Source organism: Mustela erminea, chromosome 4, assembly GCF_009829155.1.
Source record: "Mustela erminea isolate mMusErm1 chromosome 4, mMusErm1.Pri, whole genome shotgun sequence".
Lineage (NCBI taxonomy): Eukaryota > Metazoa > Chordata > Mammalia > Carnivora > Mustelidae > Mustela > Mustela erminea.
Genome location: NC_045617.1, coordinates 99,039,515 through 99,059,375, shown reverse-complemented (window position 1 = coordinate 99,059,375; position 19,861 = coordinate 99,039,515). Strand labels below are relative to the sequence as shown.

General features: G+C 44.3%; 1 protein-coding gene across 2 annotated transcripts in view; it reads left to right on the top strand.

Annotated features, from left to right (window-relative positions):
- The first annotated feature begins 224 nt into the window (after positions 1 to 224).
- The window catches only part of CILK1 (ciliogenesis associated kinase 1), a 59,214-nt gene continuing 39,577 nt past the window's right edge, over positions 225 to 19,861 (top strand). Inside the window, exons 1-2 of one of the 2 annotated variants that reach the window (XM_032340260.1) lie at positions 225 to 554; positions 5,405 to 5,487. The gene's annotated coding sequence lies outside the window, so the exon portion shown is untranslated. The remainder of the gene's footprint in view (positions 555 to 5,404; positions 5,488 to 19,861) is intronic. The other variant, XM_032340261.1, reaches the window with a different exon arrangement.

The following is a 19,861-nucleotide window of genomic DNA, read 5'->3' as shown; positions in this document are numbered from 1 at the left end:
CCGGGAAAGGGTTTTCACCATGATTACCTGTAATGAAATGTACTCAGAACCTGCGCCCACAGCCTCCATTTCTAAATCTGGGTACCTGAGGCAGCCGACCTGCAAAAAGGCGTGCGTGTGGAGCTGGGGGGCGCACGGGCGGTCAGCGGGCCGCAGAGATCCCTGGGCTCGGTCGGCCCCGGCAGGGAGCGCAGCGCCGCGGCTCGGCGCCCCCGGGCGGCCTGGACGCGGTGCAGGGACGCGCAGGGCCAGCGAGGGGAGCTGCAGGGTAACTTTTCCCAGGGAAAGCGGCCGGTCGTCCCCGCTAGAAGCCTCCCTGCCTTTTGTTTGTTTTTCTGCCGGAGGCTGGAGAGCGGCCGGGTTCCTGCTGCTCCACCATGCGCTGCGCGGCCCGTGCGACTCGCCGGACCTCCCGGGCATCCCTGCACGGACCGCTCGGCCCGTCCTAGCAGGGATCGCCCCCATCCCCAGTTCCCCTGCGGGCCGCTGCGCCCCAGTCGCCGAGGAGCTGCGCTCACCGCAGGGGCGGGCCCCCGCCTGGGTTCGCGGCGCCAGTAAGTGGGGCTAGGGGTTTAGGGGCTTCCGCCGGGAGATCTGTCACAGGGGCTGAAGGACTGGAGCTGCCCAGGGACCCCTACCCGGGGCCCCCACGAGGGGCTGGAAGGAGAGGGAGAGGCTCCTGGGCTGTAGTTTGTCTCGCGGTCATGTGGCTCTCTCCCTCTTGGCTTGGAAACTCCGGGTTGCTCGGAGTCTGGAAGATTTTGATGGGTGTTTACCTTTCGGTGTTAGGGAGAGGAAAGACCCGTGCGGGGTTTGAAGCCCCCTTAGTAGAATGTGGAGGACTTGTTCTTGGAATTTTCCTGACTAGGCCTGTGGCTGTCCCACATGGGGTCTTAGCAGGAATCCTCTCACATTTATGTGCAACCATTTTTCACTGGGTTTCTTTCTGCTCTGATTTCTTCTTACTAACCTGAGTAGATGTTAGGAGAGGGGTGTTGAAGGATTTTTTTCCAGAGCAGCCGTTTCTTTTGTAATGTGTCTTTTCAAGTCTGACTTGGACACTGACATTGAGGGCTTTTACTTTTAAATATAAAAGTAGTTTAAGGCATCATTCTGCGGAAGAAAGTATTCATTTCTGCTTAGAATTAAGTAAAGATCTGCTTTTACTAAAGCTGGGCTATGCTGAGAGGATACTGCCTTGAATTTTGCATGCAAGTCTAGATTTCTCCAAGGTATTGAGACTTGTGTTTTTATTTTGGCCCGGAGCACTCTTCGTAGCAATAGAAGTTTGATAGCTACACTTCTCATTTCTTGCATTTTCCAGTGAGTAGGCTTTGAGGATGTGCCCCAATAGTGAATTGTACTGTTGCTGAATGTAAAATTAAAATGAGCTTGAAATTTGTGTAGTCAACATATAAATTATTAAAAAGAATTTGTGTCTCAGACATATGCTAGCTGTACTAGGAGTTAATGTATGCATAGATATGCACATTTGAAATAGTTTCTGGACAAAGAGCTGCAATTTGGTAAAGACTCTTTAAGGCCTTCCTATCTATCTGAGGACCAGTAATTGTAAAACACTAGGAAGTGGGTGTAGAAATGAGAGCAGTGCTGGGATCCTCTGTTTAAAATAATGTCCTGTACTATTGCCCCATTTCCTAAGGTCCAGCCCCCTAGGGACCCTGCTTACTTTCTGTTTACCCCCTGTCCACTTTGCCTTGCCCCTTCTCCAAAGCCAAAGCTGTTGGCTGGGCATGAGTGGGCAGCCCTGTCTCTTAGTGAGATCGGTTTTGTTTTAGATGATAGGGGGATTTCTTGGAGGATTGATGGAACCTGTCTGAGTAGGCAGAGGTCTGTGCTCCTTGCCAAGGGAACTCAGCATTTACTCACACAGAAGTGGTTTTTCTCACTGGAGTTTCTTACCTACAGACTACCTGTAAATGGGCTCCCAGGGTAAAGAATGGGTCTTTGGGGGTTTTGTTGACCATGCAGCACCAACGAAGCACTTTTTATACTTTCATTGTTTTATTCTCAGTGCCTTTTGAGGTTCCCAATAAAGGTGGAAAATCATGTCAATCTTGAACCTTTGGAATTATCTTTAACCATCTTTTCCTTCATTTCCTTCATCCTTTGTATCCGTGAGTCACCAAGACCTTTGAAATGTGATTTATGCCAATCCCTCCCTCCATATTCTAATCCAGAACCTCACCCTTCCTCTCTGGAGGACTGGAACAGCCTCTTAGCTGGCCACCCAAGCCTGGCTCTTAATAAGTCCTCAGGACCTGTTTGCTGAATGAATGAGTGAATGAATGAATGAGTCGTTCCCCTTTCTCTTCTCTTCGGCATTTGTCCATCTAATTTTTCTAAACTATCACTTCCTCTACTCTCTCCTTGCCTTTCAACCTGGTTCCTCTCCATGTGCTATCTCAGGTCTAAAATAATTTGCCTGATTTTTCAAAGCTTTCATAATCAGGCCTCACCCCTTCTATCCAAATCCTATTTTCAGCTCAGCATACATCCCTGTCCCCGTGCTCTATGCGGCTTGGTCTGGCTGTCCTGCTAAGGGGGCCAGGCTCCTTCCCACTGCATTGTCACTGCCCAGATTGCACCCCTAGAAACCCCCCTTCCTCCCCATTCTCCTGGGCGAATCTTACCCATCCTTTGAGAAGGATCCCACAACCTCCTTCCCTAACGTGTTCTCTAACTATTCATTTATCTTCTCTTTCTTTATTTTTTTAAGCTTTTTTTAAGTTATCTCTACACCCAACGTGGAGCTCAAACTCATGACCCTGAGATCAAGACTGCCACACTCTCCAGACTGACCCTGCCAGGGACCCTCCTCTTCTCTTTCTTTAAAGTCTTTTTTTTTTTTTTTTTTTTTAGATTTTGTTCATTTATTTGACAGAGAGAGAGAGCAAGAGAGGGAACACAAGCAGGGCAGCAGGAGAGGGAGAAGCAGGCTTCCCGCTGAGCAGGGAGCCCGATGTGGGGTTCTATACCAGGACCCTGAGATCATGCCCTAAGCCAAAAGCAGACACTTAACAACTGAGCCACCCAGACACCCTCTTTCTTTAAAGTCTTTTTTTTTTTTTCTAGGATTTTAATTTGATGGAGAGAAAGACTGAGAGAGGGAATATAAGCAGGGGGAGTAGGAGAGGGAGAATGCTTGTTTGTTAATCCTTTATTATATTGGCTGCATTGATCTCTAATTGGTTTAGGTTATTTTAAGCCTCTTCAGGGCAGAAGCCATAGTTTATACACGGTAGTGTGATGTCTTGGGCTTTGGAGTCAGGCAGAATTGAGGTCAGGGCCCGAGGGCACTGATTATTCCTGCAGCCTGGTGGGATTTCCTAGATTTGAAAAGAGGGGCCATGCCTCCCCTAGCAGGGGGTGGTATGAAGATGGTCTGTAGTATCTCTACAGGGTTGGTCCTGCCCTACATCCCCCAGTGATTCAGTGACTCGAAGGGGCCTGAACATTTAGGACCTATTTGGTAGGTATTAGTTGACTGACTTGTAGTAAACTACAAGTCACGGCTCAGCCCTGAGACCCAGAGGACAGACAGGCATGCAATGAATCCTCCCTGAGCACTATCCTGACCTTGCTTAACATGGCTTGAGCTGAGGTTCTTCCTGGCTGCAGTTCTGCTTCTGGGATCTGTTGCTGTTTTTCCATCTGAACCTTGCCAGGAACACTACTGCCTTCTAAGTTGTGTGTGTGTGTGTGTGTGTGTGTGTTTTCCTCTCACTGCTTCTCTTGCAGAAAGCGCCTCCGTTTCATTTTTCGGGATCTTGCTGAGTTGGAGTTGTACCTAGGCCTTCTATTTTTCTGCTTCTGGGGTGTGTGTGAGCATCTTTATTAATGGCAGAACTCCTTGCCTGGTGCTTTCTTGGCAGAATTCTGGGTACTGTGACCTTTCTGTGTATGTTGATCTGTCATCCTGTGAGGAGAGTCTCACTTAACCATAAATTCTCTCCTTGGCTGTCTTTGCCAGCCACAGCGTCCTGAGAGTGGAGGACTAGAAATCTCCTCTCTGCGGACCTCAGCACGTGTGGCTAGGAGAACGTGCAGAGGAGTACACGGGCTGATTCACACACACACACACACACACACACACACACACGTTGTTTGCAGGTTACGATGCCACCCTATCCTAGGTTGTGACTTTCCTTACCCCGAAACAGCTCTGATGTTGTTATCCATACACATGTGTTCTGGAAAATTACCTCATAAAAGCAATTTGGTAAAGCGAGTCATTCTATGGGCAAGTTGCATTACAGTGCTGAGTGTTAACGGCAGGAAGAAATTGGAGATGTGTCTACTTGCAGCCAGAGAACGAAGAGAGTAAGCACAGGTCTTCTCAAGATGGTAAGGAAAGTTGATGTGGGCATCCAAACTCACCCTCTCTGCTCCTAGTGAGGTGCAGTGTGATGTTAGGAGAATACTACTATGCAGCTGATCCTAAGGAGCTACTCAAGCCCAGTGGAAAACTTCCATTCCTGATTGCCTTGCAAGGAAACTGAAGTGTCCTGGCACAATGAGTCAGTGCCTGACTCACTGTGCTTTGAAAGTCGAAACCTTCATAGAAAGAGTGCTTGTGGTCTGGCTCACCTGTGCAGGTGAAATGAAGCCCCGTATGTGTGGACTTGTGAAGTCGTCTCCGAGTTTGAAGAAAGCACATCATCTGCCCCCTTTTTTTAGTATGTGGTTCAGGATTAACAATACAGTTATACACTTTAAAAAGACTATTAGAACACTTCTTACATTCACACATTAAAAGATGTGCTACTCTGAGGATAACAAAGATTCTACTGATTTTTTTTAAGATTTTATTTATTTATTAGAGAGAAAATGAGAGTGTAGAGGGGGGAGGGTCAGAGGGAGAAGCAGACTCCTTGCTGAGCAGGGAGCCCAATGTGCGGACTCCATCCCGGGACTCCAGGATCATGACCTGAGCCGAAGGCAGTTGCTTAACCAACTGAGGCATCCCAAGATTCCATTCACATTAATTGGGTCTCTAGGTCTCATCCGTAAAGTGAAGGAATTGGATCATCATTAAAGTCCCTTATAGGAAAAAAAAAATCTAATTCTGTAGTCTGAAGTTTCCTCCGCTGTATGCTATATCTGTGTTGAATTTAGGTCCTGTTGAACTTAGTTAGCATTTAGGCTATACTGATTGACATTGGGTTATATATTCTCTTACCTTAAATTTTTCTAGAATTTTAAGTTTGTTGTCTTAACTCAATTTTTTAAAATGGGAGGGCCACAGTAGTAGTGCCTTGCATTTCCTTTGGTACTTTTACCACGTCACCCAGAGCTCTTAGTAGCCATTTGATAAATGTACAGCAATGGCCAAGGGCTTGTGAGGAGAGATCAAGGTGAGTCATATTTTACCTTTCTGTAGGTGTAATATGACCTGTGCTAAAGTGCTGATAACGAGTGGCTGCCCTCGTCGTTACTGTGGAAGATAATGTCCCAGAGTCCAAGGTAAAGTATTATGGTGTAATGTCCAACTGCATACTTGACAATGTCATGAAAGTTACTATCTGTATGAACTTGTACTTCCCAAAAGATAATAATTAATGGTTTTGGCCTCTTGGACACTGCCTTTGCTCTGACAGTAAATTTATTTAAGAGTGATTTAACTCAGACAAAACTGAGAAAAAAGGTATATATTCCTGCGTGTTATCTTAGCAATTGAAAAACAGATGTTTTCATGCATTTGTGTATGAATTCGTAGGATTCGTAATTTGTGTGTTCTGGCCCCATATAGTCGTCCAGTCTTGCAGAGAAGGGAGGCACGAGAGGATGGAGTATGCAGTGGGATTGGAGTCGGTGGTACAAGAAAGTCACCAATAGTGAAAAATTACCCTCTAAAGGGGCGCCTGGGTGGCTCAGTGTGTTAAGCCACTGCCTTCGGCTCAGGTCATGATCTCAGGGTCCTGGGATCGAGTTCCCACATCAGGCTCTCTGCTCAGCAGGGAGCCTGCTTCCCTTCCTCTCTCTCTGCCTCCCTCTCTGCCTACTTGTGATCTCTCTCTGTCAAATAAATAAATAAAAATCTTAAAAAAAAAATTACCCTCTAAAGACCCATAATGTGCTCATTCATTCATTCATTCATTCAACAAATGCTTATTGTGAGCAGCTCTTTGTGCCAACTACATGCCAGGCCCCGTCTTGATGCTGGGACTAGAATGAGGAACGGAAGAAAAATTCTGCCCTCAAGATATTTATATTCTCAGGAGAAACCCAGTTTGTGTAACGCCATAACCCCTAGAACCCCATGGTACACAAGGCTTATGTGGAGAGGGCTAAAATGTTTATGTGCAGATTTCCTCCGTTTTGGGGTAGACAAATTGTGTTTTGTAGGCATATTCTGCCTGCTGCCTGTTTTTTTTTACACCGACTGTATGGAACACAACCCATTCATTTACATACCGTGTGTGAGTGAGGGCTTTGGGGCTATACTGGCAGGGGTTGAGTAGTTGTGACAGAGACATAGCCCTCAAAGCCAAAAATATTTAGTAGCCTTTCATGGAAGATGCTCGCTGACCCCTGCCCTGTTTTATTTTTATATTAAGTCTTTACCTCTTTGATATGTTTTATTGACTTGTTCGTTGTGTGTGATAGTGAAGCACCTTCTGTTGAGTGAGATCAGCCCAAGTTACAAGATTTGTACAGCCCTTGAGCTACACCGTATTTCTCGTTCACTTCCTCCATCTTCACCTCAGCCTGCCCTGCCCCCCTTCAATCATGAGGTGGTTCTCAGGCAGGCCACCATGCTGGACTATTGTCACCTACGACAGCCTTCATTGTTAAGGCTGGGGGGTGCTGTCCCCGAGCTCATCCATAGTTTCGCGTAAGTCGGAGTGTTCTTCTTCCTTTTGCTCTTCAGCCTCTCACACTAACTTCAGCTCCTCACAGCCCCCACGAGCCACCTATAGTGATGTGCCCTCGTTTAGAAATAATCTCCAAGTGACCAAAGACTTTTTTTGGTTCAAGGCGAGAGCACCCTTTGGGCCTGTAGGAGAAGCAGTGGGAAGTCGTGCTTCCGAGGGCTCTGGTGCACGAGGAGTTCTTTGCTCAGAAGTGGGGTTGAAGGAGGAGAGGGAGGGAGAGGCGGGAGCAGTTTCTGGGGAATAGCAGAGGCATACCAGCTAGCTAATTTTCTTCGCTCCTCACTCCAGTTGATGCGATAGCCAAAACCGTCTTTCGTAAAAGCAAAGCAAATTCCGCATAAAGAAGGTTCCTTTGGCTTTCCTAGCTTCGAGCGGCTGTCCCCAAGGCAAAAAAAAGCACTAACCTAAGAGGCAGAGTACTTAGAAGATGTTTTTGCTGAAATGAATATGGGCAGAAAGATTAGGCCCCAGAGAGGAAAATATAAACACAGATGTACTATTTTTAGTACCCTTTTTAAAGTAAATTAACAGTCTTAACTTAACTCTTGCAAAGTTATGACACTATTGGACCCAGAGTACGATGCGCTGTTACCTGCAGGATTAAGGAAAAGGGAGCGCTGAAGTGCCGTGAGAAGAGCCATTGAATGATTTTGCACATAATTCAGCTTTCCTAGGAGGACAGATAAGTTTCAGTGTAACACGATTTAAGGCGGAGGGAGAGAAGCTGCTCAGAAGAGTCTGGATTTAGCAGGGCCGGTGAACCGCAATTCCCAGATAAGACCAAGTTTGTGTACAGTTTTCTGTGTTCTCTCTTGGAGAATTGGTAATTGTGACATTTATTCACTGACGGTCCGAGATTCAGACTGAAGAATGGACTCCCATTGTCCTCGCCCTCAGCCTGTTCTGCAGGCTGGGAACGAGCAGGGGAGCAGGTATGCACTGCTGGCCACGAGCAGATGTTCTTTGCCTCCGCTGAGGATTGAAGCTGAAGGGAGGGAATTGGGGCGGATGGCAGGAAGGTTTTCCCCAATGTCACCTAGACAGAGAAACCATGACATTGGTTTCAGAGGTTTGTCGGAACTCTACAAGCGAAAAAGAGCTGTATGTCTGTGTTCATTGAGTACAGCTTTGCCCAAAGGCCAAAGGCCTGAGCTGATGACATTGAGGAGGCCTTTCTGTGATTCCTTGAGACACAGTAATTCCAGCATTGGGGTGGGAGGACCCTGGCGGCCTGCCGGCGGCAGCCTTTCTATGGTATTTACTGCTCTTCCATTTTAGAATTCCAGAGCATTTCCGGTCAGGTCGAACAACTTGATGATCATCACGTTGCACGTGAGGAAATAGCGCTGTGTTGGGAGATACTTACCAGGGCTGGTATAGGAAATAATTAGCAAAGACTAAAATTCAAATTTTGATCATACAAACAATGAGTACCTACTGTGTGCAAGTGGAATGTGAGGTGTGATGGCACAGAGATGAAGGGAGCGCAGTGAGTGTCCCTGCCGATCCTGAGGGCAGACCTGTGTGTCACTGACGCCAGGGACGGGCTGGCAGTGAGGTGGGGACAGGGTGCTATGGTGGCTCGGATAGAAAGCTATCGTGGGACAGGAGGCTCTTGAGGTGATGTTTGAGCTGGACGAAGGGAACGGAAGGAGTAGATTCTGATCTGGGGGCCTGGCTGAGCCAGTGGGGCACTGTCCCCCTCTAACAGAGAGAAGTCATACAATGGACAGGGTCACTCTGGGCTACTTTCCCTTTGCTAGCTCTTACGTGTGTGACGGGAAAAGTGGGAACACTGGGTCCATTTTTTTTAATCTTTATTTTTTAAAAGTTATTATTTTTAAAAGATTTTAATTTTTTATTTGACAGAGAGAGACACAGTGAGAGAGGGAACACAAGCAGGGGGCGTGGGAGAGGGAGAAGCAGGCTTCCCGCCGAGCAGGGTGCCCAATGCGGGGCTCAATCCCAGGACCCTGAAATCCTGACCTGAGCTGAACGCTGATGCTTAACAACTGAGCCACTGAGCAACCCCCCCTTTTTCTTTCTTAGACAAAACTACTTGAATCCTGACATAGAATAACAGAATCAGCGATCATTAAAGCAGACAGCCGCCTCACTTCATCAAGTCCAATGTCCCGACTGCATAGAAAGTAAAACCTAAGGACCAAGAGGTCCTCCAAGTACAGGGGTTAGTGCCTTTGGTTCTACCTGTGGGATCTGGACTAGACTCAGCAAATCCTGAGAGAACCGGTTTAACTGATCAAACTGCTATCTTACAAATGATATGTATTTTGTACCCCATTCTCTCTGTATACTCTGCTATCTATTCCATAAAGGAAAATGAAGAAATTGGACCCAGAACATATTGTGCCCACAGCAAGTAGCATTATGGGGAAAAGACCCCTGTTCAGTGTTCATCAAAAGACTGGATGGGCTGCAAAAAATGGGTGTGTCAAGAGCATCTCAGTTTTTGTCAGAATAATGGCAATCTACAATATGTGACAGTCCCAGAAAATTATTCAGTTTGAGTTAAAAAGAACATCTTTAAAAAGACCACTAAATGACCCCAACAACAGTCCTTGCCCAAGTGCTGTGAGCTTGGGTGGTCAGGGTTTCCATCACAGGTGGGTCCCTTGATAAGGGCAAAGGCCGACTCCCCACACCCAGTATTAAAAACCCAAGGAGGGGGGATCTGGCTGGCTCAGTCAGTGGAGCATCTGACTCTTGATCTTGGGGTCTTGCGTTCAAGTCCCACATTTGGTATACAAATTACTTAAAAAAATAAAATAAATTCAAAAAATAATAATATAAAAATAAAAACCTTTCCTTTTTAAAAAAACCCACAAAAATCAAAGAGATGGTGATAATTCTGCAGGACAGGTAAAGGCATTCAGTCATCACTACATCATTTGCTATTTAAAAACAATCAACAAGCCTGTGAGCTCAGTCTCTGTGATGATGCATTTGAGTTGAAACTGGGACCCAAGCCCTCTTTGTCTGCATTCATTTTGCCCCCATTGCAGACAGTCCATGCTGGGGAGGTCCCTGCTGGGTTCCCTGATGTTTGATTGCAGAATGAGGCCAACTAGAGCATGGCCACATCACTGGTTTCCATATTTGGACTTTGAGCTATAAAGTACTTCCAATGCCTCTCATTCTCAAATCCTCAAAAGATTTCATTATCTTTGGATCTTTTGTGACCTTTCTTTTGAGTCAGCCTGGGTTCCTGTCTCAGTTCTGTCACCTATGAGTTATGTAACCTTGGGCAAGTCACTTGTGTCTCTGTTTCCCTATCTAGAAAATTGGCGGGGGAGGCAGGTTGATGATCACAGCACTATGGACAAGTTGCTTGTGCCTCAGTTTCCTTATCTGTAAAATAGTAATAATAATAGTAGTTCCCACTGGTGGCGTGTTGAGAATTAAATGGATTAATGTATTGCAAAGCACCTATAACAGTACTGTACACAGACCAAGTATTTAAATTATCATTACTATCCTTTTGGCTTATTTGATGTATTAAGAGGCTAAGTGTGCATTAATTCTAGTGAGTGCTTTATCCAAGTTAATTCTTGGAAGCAGAGCTGTATTTAGAGTACTGCCCATCAGCTGGTTAGCTAATTCCTAAGAAAGGATGGGCTGCTGCATTGCGTTCCCTTCTCAGGCAGTCTGTACCACGAGCTACGAATTCAAATGCTGCCAGAGGCAGAGGAAGAAATATAGAAGATTCAGAGAAGCTGGGTATGTGCTTGTGAAATAGTAAAGGAATTGCTTTTCTCTTTAAAAACAAAAACAAAAACAAACAAACAAAAAAACTACATTTTTTCTTTCTAATTTTTCTCCAAACAAGAGGGGCTTTTTAGGCTGTCTTTTACTTTGTCACTTTTTTTTTTTTTTAAGATTTTATTTATTTATTTGACAGAGAGAGATCACAAGTAGGCAGAGGGGCAGGCAGAGAGAGAGAGGAGGAAGCAGGCTCCCTGCTGAGCAGAGAGCCAGATGCGAGACTCGATCCCAGGACCCTGAGATCATGACCTGAGCCAAAGGCAGCGGCTTAACCCACTGAGCCACCCAGGCGCCCATACTTTGTCACTTTTGATGGAGGTCCGGGAACACATAAATATTTTTCTTTTTCTTTTTTTTTTTTTTTTTAGATTTTATTTATTTATTTGATAGAGAAAGAGAGAGAGAGTACGAGCAGTGGGGAGCAGCAGGCAGAAAGAGAGGGAAAAGCAGGCTTACTAATAAGCAGGGAGCCCAATACGGGACTCCATCCCAGGACTCTGGGATCATGACCTGAGCCAAAGGCAGATGTCTAACAACTAAGCCACCCAGGCACCCTGAGAAATACTTTTCTTCTAGTAAAACAAGTTGTGTGAAGGTACAAAAATAAATGACATCTAAAAGTATTGGCAATCGATGTGGTATATCCATTTTAGGGACAACAGGCAGTATGGGGACTAGACGAGCCAGGAGACCTTTGCTCAATCTAAAAGGATGGTGACATTTCTCTGGTTTTTTATTACCATCGAACGCTAAGGAGCTGGTGTTATTAGCTCTTCAGTTTTTCCAGGGAAGCCCCAAATCTCATTTTTATAGAAGAGTTCCTATTTTTAAATATAGACTCAAAGCATACCTCTGAATTCAGTTCTCAGGCTGCTGATTTGCAACCCCTGGTCCACAAGGTGTGGAATCTCCATATACTAATGTCATATATTCAGGGATTTCAGCCAGAATTGTGAAGTCTTGTCCACTGAGCAAAATTAGAGAGAGATCCTCTCTGTATTTCAGAGAGGACTGCCCTTGTTCATTGGGTAAGTAAGCACAGACTTCTGATTCCATTCCAAAAAAGCTCAACTTTGTGTGAATGAAGAGCATTGCTCTGTGATTCGGATGCTCGCCTGAAAGGCTTTGGGGCTTATGTTGGAGAGTAGCAGGCTAAATAATATCCCCCAGAGATAACAGGTCCCTGGAACTTGTGAGTGTTACCTTGTATGGCAAAATAGACTGCGGATGTGATTTCATTAAGGGATTGAAGGTAAAGAGGGTACCCTCGATTATCCGGGTGGGCCCTAAATGCAACGACAAGTTCTCATAAGAGAGAAGCAGAGGGAGGTTTGACATCATCCAGAGGAGAAGGCCATGGAACCACAGAGACAGAGACTGGAGCCATGAGGCCAGGGCCAAGGAAGGCCAGAAGCTGGAAGGGACAAGGAAGAGATTCCCTCTGGAGCCTCTGAAGGAAGCGCCTCCACCTTGATCTCAGCCCACTGAGAAGCTCAGTACTGGTTTCAGACTCTGCCCTCCGGAACTGTGAGAGAATAAATGTCTCTTGCTTTCAGCCACCAGGTTTATGGTAGTTTGTTACGCCAGCCATGGGAAACAAACATAGCTGGTATGGAAAACTTTTTGTATTTTTTTGAAGAGTTTATTTTTTTGTCAGCATATGGGCAAATGGCATGCCCTCAGAAATTAGCCATGATTTCGAGATCAGTGACCCAACACCTGGAGAGTCCTAGCCAGTGGTTCAAAATGACTTCTCTTTACTTGGGCATCTCTAGCATCCTTGTGTTCTCCACCCCTCCCACCCCTGCCATGTCTCCTACTCACTGTGTGCGTTCTACCTCCCCAGCTAGACGGGAAGGTCCTGGAGGCCAGATCTACTTCCTTCAGCTCTTTGGATCTTGTCTCAGAACTGAGCATAGTGCCTTGTGCATAATTTTTCACCCATGTGATATATTGTGGATACTTTAATTTTTTGAGCATATTTTAGATATTCCTGTAGATCTGGAATAAATATTTGTATACTTTTTAAAAAAGATTTATTTATTTATTTATTTGAGAGAGAGAGAGAGAGAGAAAGAGGAGGTGGTGGGGGTGCAGAAGAAGAGGGAGAGACCATCTTTTTTTTTTTTTTTTTTAAGATTTTATTTATTTATCAGAGGTCGGGGGGAGAGCGAGCACAGGCAGACAGAGTGGCAGCAGAGGCAGAGGGAGAAGCAGGCTCCCTGCTGAGCAAGGAGCCCGATGTGGGACTCGATCGCAGGACGCTGGGATCATGACCTGAGCCCAAGGCAGCTGCTTAACCAACCGAGCCACCCAGGCGTCCCAGGGAGAGACAATCTTAAGCAGACTCTGTGTTGAGCGCAGAGCCTGACACAGGGCTTAATCCCAGCAGCCTGAGATCATGACCCAAGCCAAAACCAAGACTGCACCACCCAGGTGCCCTTAAATATTTGTATACTTCTATAAAAATATAAAAATATATATATATTTCACATATTTTCGTATTGTGCAGCAAAAATGTGGGTAAACCTCACAACAAATTGTAAAATTTTTTACCAACTGTGAAGAACCCCAAAGTAGAAACTGTCTTCTATTTATGTAGTGAGATCTCAATAGAATGACTTAGAGACACAGTGTTGTGGAGGGGAGCCAACATGATGGGCTTGAGAGCAACCAGAATGATATGACTATGATTTTTATACTAAGTTGAGACTCAAGTTAGCTACAGTTAAAAACATAGTTTAGCTTCATGGCTTTTGTTCTAAACAAGCATTCCAAAACACCAAGTTAATAAAATACATTGCAGTACCCAACTTTTTATTTCACATATGCATTTTACACATTTGATGTGGTCTGCTTTTTTTTTTTTTTTTAAGATTTTTTATTTATTTGATAGAGAGATCACAATTAGGCAAAGAGGCAGGCAAAGACAGAGAGGAGGAAGCAGGCTCTCTGCCGAGCAGAGAGCCCAAGTGGGACTCAGGACCCTGAGATCATAAACTGAGCTGAAGGCAGAGGCTTAACCCACTGAGCCACCCAGAACCCCCGGTCTGCTTTTTTTTTTTTTTTTTTTTTAAAAGAACTGACTCGGTAGATGTGGATGTCTCTCAAGCATCAAAGAGTATCAATTAGTATGCTGAAACTGCTTTCCTGTTAAAACTCACACTGAGAGTTCTGTGATTTCCTTGGTTGCCTTTAACTTAAGCTCCCTTGTTCCATGTAGTAAGTTTCACTATCAGTAACGTACAGACCGGGTCCCACGTGGGCATCAGGACAGTCTTGTCTGTTGGGCCATTATGAGAGGATTTGCAGAATCTGGGTTTTGGTGCCAGCTGTAGACAGTACTTGTCTGGGAAAACCATCCGCTTAACTTGGAGGGACCCTCAAGGCCCAAGAGAAGTTGGATTTGGATAAATCCTGGGGAGAAGAAGGAAGCCCAGTCCCAGCTGGCTAGTTGTCCAGCAACCCTGAGTGGCACCCAGGGGCCATTTTTGGACACTCATCCTCGTTTTACCCGAAGATTTGTAGTCACTTGTTATTCCAAAATAGAAGCCGATCATGGTGGATGGAAAATGAACCTTAGGCTAACAGAATTACTTCTAATTTGTTTCCACCTATATTCCTCTTGCAGTCTTCAAAACCATGCTAGCAACAGAAGTTTAATTAATCGATTGATTGAACTATCACCTCCTGTGTAGATAGAACTCTGTGTTTTGTCTCTTAAGTCGGAGTAGTGTTAGTCTACTGTATCCAGAATACTTTTTTTTTTTTTAAAGATTTTATTTATTTATTTGACAGAGAGAAATCACAAGTAGGCAGAGAGGCAGGCAGAGAGAGAGGAGAAAGCAGGCTCCCTGCTGAGCAGAGAGCCCGATGCGGGACTCAATCCCAGGACCCTGAGATCATGACCTGAGCCGAAGGCAGCGGCTTAACCACTGAGCCACCCAGGTGCCCCAGAATACTTTCTAATACAATCTAACATTGGCCTCGGCAGCAAAGACCTTTAATTAGATCATATAATGAAAAGTCTAAGGCTGATAATTTCAGAGATCATGCTATCATCACAGACTCAGCCTCTTTCTTTCTTTCTTCTTATCCTTTCTGAGCAGACAGGATTCTCATGTTGAGAGTTGATTTCTCATATTCACTGGAAAGCTGTCTCAGTCCCAAATATTATAAACCATGTTTAAGGCAGAAACATAGGGCAACCTCTTTGTCAGCTGTCTATCAGGTAGGACATTCCTTCTCGGAAGACTTTGTCTTTCCCTTACCAGCTCACTTTCCCTTCCAGCTTATGAGCGAGAGCCATAGTCCCATTCCTAAACAAATTCCAGTGGCAAGTGGGATTGCTTTGCTTGGCTTAGCTGGACCAGAGTTCATGCCCTGGGGCTGTGGTAGGTGGCTGCCATCCCCGATTATGTGGGATCCTGAATAAAATCAGGGTTTTGAAAATTAAGCAAGAAGGGCAGCGTTGCTATAGGGTAGATCAGCAAAGGCATCCGCTGCCTCTCCCTTCTTTTTTCTAGTGCATTGTCCATTGCCTTGTTGTTTTCCCAGAGCAGCAGTGAGATTTTGTTCAGTTTCAGATGATGACATGAGTCACCATATTCGGGCCACCACAGAAATGGTGAACAACTGAAAATACTGATCTCAAATGTATTTAACCACTTCCTGCTGGGATGTGCTCAGAATTGACTGTGGGTGGACTGAAGCTTCTTGTGTAATGCTCATTTGAATAATACCACTGCATTTTTTTTAGTATGGGAAATAATTCACCAGAGTATAGACCAGCAAACTCAGACAGTTGTCATGGTCCTGTTCTGGATCCAGAGATAGTGCCACCAATCCCTCTCTCTTATGCCCCTTTGTACACTTGAAACAATGATCTTGGCTCCCCAGGTCTCTTTTACTTCAGGTATTCTTTCTTCACTTACTCTGGTTGTGCTTTTATGTAGGCCCTTTTTATGTTCTTTAATGTCTGTCTGGAAGTTTGTCACCCAAAGTTGAAATGACCAGAGTCGTGCAATGTATCAACCTTGTCTGAATGCTTTGTTCCTAATAAGAGTTCCAATCACGCATTACCTTTGGAATAAATAAAATAAACAACCTTAGATCTACTTACAGCTGTCTGCTGAGCATCCGAGCATTTCCAGTGGGAGGTTTTGTACATATCTCAAATCCTACACCTTAGAAAATAGAACCATTGTCTCCACACCTTGTCCAAGTAGCACATGCACACATATTCCATATTCCAAAGCTGTCTCTCTTATACCTAAGAGTCAGCCAGTCCAGAGCATTTGTTCAGGCCTTCAACATGTATCACATGGACTACTGCAAACTCTCCAGACCAGTTTCTCTGCCTCTAGTCTCTCTGTCCTAACATCTTTGTGGTCTCCAGAGAGACCTTTGTTGTGCCATTTCCCTGCTTAAAAGCCCTGGAGAGCTCCTCTCTGCACTGCAAGACCAAACTCCTCCGTGACAAGTATAACCCCTTCGCAACTGGGCCCCAACTTCACTTTCTAGGCTTGTCCTGCCATTTCCTTACTGCCCTCCATGGTCTTTATGCCTTAGTCTCCTACTTCACCACCTGGTTGTACATTAGGGTCACCTAGAGAGCTTTCTTAACTACTGAAACTCGTTCCCCACCCCTGACCTGACCTTTAGAGGTGGGGCCTGGGCATCAGTATTTGTTAAAAGATGATTCTAATGTTCCGCCGGGGACGGAACCACTGGGCACTTGCCAAAGGCCTGTACCACTAACCTTTACACATAGGTTGCATTTTGCACACTGCTCCATTTCTAATTCCTTTCTCTCCCTTTTCTGTATAGTAAAACTTGGCTCATTCTTTGAAACCTCAGTACTGCCTCTTCTCTGAGGGGTCGTCAAATCCCTCCCTCCACACGAGAGCTGGTTGCTCTCTCTACCGTGTTCTCATATTACTTTCTACATTTTTCATGATTGTGTGAGTTGTGAGTTACTTAAGGAAGGACCCTTACCTTATGCATAGTGTGCCCCAAAAGCCTTGCATAATACTTAGCAGTAAAGCTTCAAGAAAATTCTACACTGTCAACCTGACATCAGTGCCCGAAGAGACACTAGCCGGATCCATTGTACAGTTACCATGTAATCACCTGAAATAGTGTGAAGTGAAAGAGCAGCCAGCATAGCATGGTGAGAGTCAAATGTTGCTAGAGTAATTGAATTTTGTTCTATGATGATAGGACAAACTGTAACAAGGAGAAGTTGTGAGGGCGGCTGTGTGTTAAATGAGTGACTCACTCTATCTTGACTTCACTAAAGTTCTTAGTTCTTTCACAAATGGCTTTCTCAATGATAATCTAGAAGCGTTGCCCCAGTTATACAATTTAATTGGATGAAGAAGTAGTGGAACATTAACTACCAACGAAAGGCTTCTACAATTATTAATTTATAGATATGAATCAGTAATATAATGCCATTGCAAAAAAAAAAAACGTGGGGGAGAGCCCACATGCTACTGGAATGTACATCATTATGAAGTTTGGTCACCACAGCTCATCAAGGATATGGAGAAATGAGCGAGGACTCAGAGATGAATGCCAAAAGATAATTAAAGGAGTGGAAAAAGGTCCTATGAGGAAAGGTTGCATAATTAAAGCAGAAGGCTGACACACACATTTGATTACAATTTCACGTACACATACATATTTGTGGGATACTTTCTTTTATATCAGCAACAAAACGAAGCATGAAGAAATTAGCTTAAATTAGAACAGGCAAGTTTTAGTTGGATATAAAGAAAAATATTCTAATTAACCGGGTTACAAAATACAAATCTGGTCATGTTATTCTTAAGTTAAAAAGAAAAAAAATACAAAAAGCTTAGGGCACCTGGATGGCTTAGTTGGCTAAGCATCTGCCTTTGACTCAGGTCATGGTCCTGGGGTCCTGGGATCAAACCCCACTTCAGGCTCCCTGATCAGTAGGAAGTCTGTTTTTCCCTCTCCCTTGGTCATTCCCCCTGCTTGTGCTCTCACTCTCTCAGTCAAATAAATGAATAAAATCTTTTAAAATTAAAAAAAAAAAAACAGATGTAGGTAAATATGAAAAAGGAGAAAACAAAGAGTCAAAAATTGCCTATGTTGTGGTTCAAGTACTCTTTCTGTGTTGTTTTGAAATACAGCCATGTGGTATGATAGTGTTCTAATATTAGTTTTTATTGAATAATTCTACACTTGTATGTCTTAAGCTGAAGTTTGCAATAGGTATCTTTTTAAAGATTCTCTTCCTCTACCATTTTGAGAACTTTTAAAACTTCAAAGTAGAATAATTTCAAACATACAGAAAACTTGCAAGAATAGTGCAAAGAATACCCATATACCTTGACCCAAATTTACCTTTTGTTAACATTTTACCCCATTTGTTCCCTCTGTCTCTACACACACACCATTCCCTGCACACCGCCCCCACCCCCCGCCAATATGTTTGTTCTACCCAGTTGAGAATAAATCGCGTACATCGTGGTCCTTTACTTATAAATCCTTCAGGGTATGTTTTCTAAAAATAAGACCATGCTCTTACAGAACCACAGGACAGGTATCAACTTTAGAGACTTCAACAGATGAAATAATTTGACCTCATCTACCATCTATATTCCAATTTTCTCCACTGGCCCAATATGTCCTTTGTAGCATTTCATCTCCTTTGGTACAGGATCCAGTCAAAGCCTATGTTTTTCAAAATGGCATCTAAGGCCCTCCACAAACAAAACTCTGGGGTTCTCTCTCTCCAGTTCCAAGCTCCCCACCTTTTCCTTCCTCCCAGGTTGATGCCTTTGTTTCTGCTCCTTGGACTGCTAGAATGTTTGACCTTACCAAACACCTACTTTTCTTGTTCTCTCAAGCTCTGTCTTCTGTGAAGACTTTGCGTATCCCCTTCTCAGCTCAGATGGAATTGACCCAACTGGAAGCCGGCAGTGCAGCGGGGGGTGGGGTGTCCCTTTAACCTTGCCTATGTCCTGAACCCGAAATGTAAGCATACGTGAAATATCTTAGTGCATATTCATGAGTACCTATCCGGCCCACACACTGTGTACCCTTATCCCCCTGCCGTGAGACTCTAAGAGCTTTGAAAAAGGAACAATACTTTATGTTCCTTGTATCCCCAGGCTGGAATATAGGTTCTCTCACACAGGAGGGGCTTTATAAGTATTTATTAATCAGCAGTAGAAGACGTCACTGTAAAGAGCTGCTGTAGGAAGTCGCAGGGAGTTTGAGCTTGTCAGGCTTCAAGGGGAAGGAACATGCCCCTTTGATCAGGGGCTTCAAAATGGCTCTGGGGGAGGGGAATAAGTTTGGGGTGGGAGAGTTTGTTCTCTGAAAGGTCTCCAGTTATAGAGTGTGATGAAATCAGATACAAGCTTTACATTTAAAGCTTCCCAAAGACCCACACAACCTTTGCAAGAACAGACTGGATTTTTTTTTCACCCATCCCCCACCCATCTCCCCTCTGACAATCACAGTTCTTTATATTTAAGAGTCTGTTTTTTGGTCTCTTTTTGTTTTGGTTTGTTTCTTAAATTCCACGTATGAGTAAAATTATATGGTATTTGTCTTTCTCACACTCACTTCTTTCACTTAGAATTATACTCTCTGGGTCCATCCTTGTCAGAAATGACAAGATTTCATTCTTTCTGATGGCTGAGTAATATTCCATTGTGTGTATATAGCACATCTTTATCCATCTGTCAGTGGACACCTGGACTACTTCCATATATTGGCTATTCTAAATAGTGCTGCAGTAAATATAGAGGTGCATATATGTTTTTGAAATCAAGTTATTGTTTTCTTTGGGTAAATACCCAGTAGTGCAGTTACTGGATCAGAGAAATTCTATTTTTAATTTTTTGAGGCACCTCCATGGTGTTTTCGCTTTGGCTGTGCCAGTTTGCTTTCCCACCAACAGTGCATGAGTGTTCCTTTTTCTCCACATCTTCGCCAACCCTTGTTGTTTCATGTGTTTATAATGTTAGCCATTCTGAAAGGTGTGAGGTGTTATCTTGGTGGTGATTTTGCTTGGTTTGTCCCTGATGATGAGTGATGTTGAGCATCTTTTCATGTGTCTGTTGGTCATCTGGATGTCTTCTTTGGAAACATGTTTGTTCAGGTCCTCTGCCCATTTTTAGTTTGTTTGGTACTGA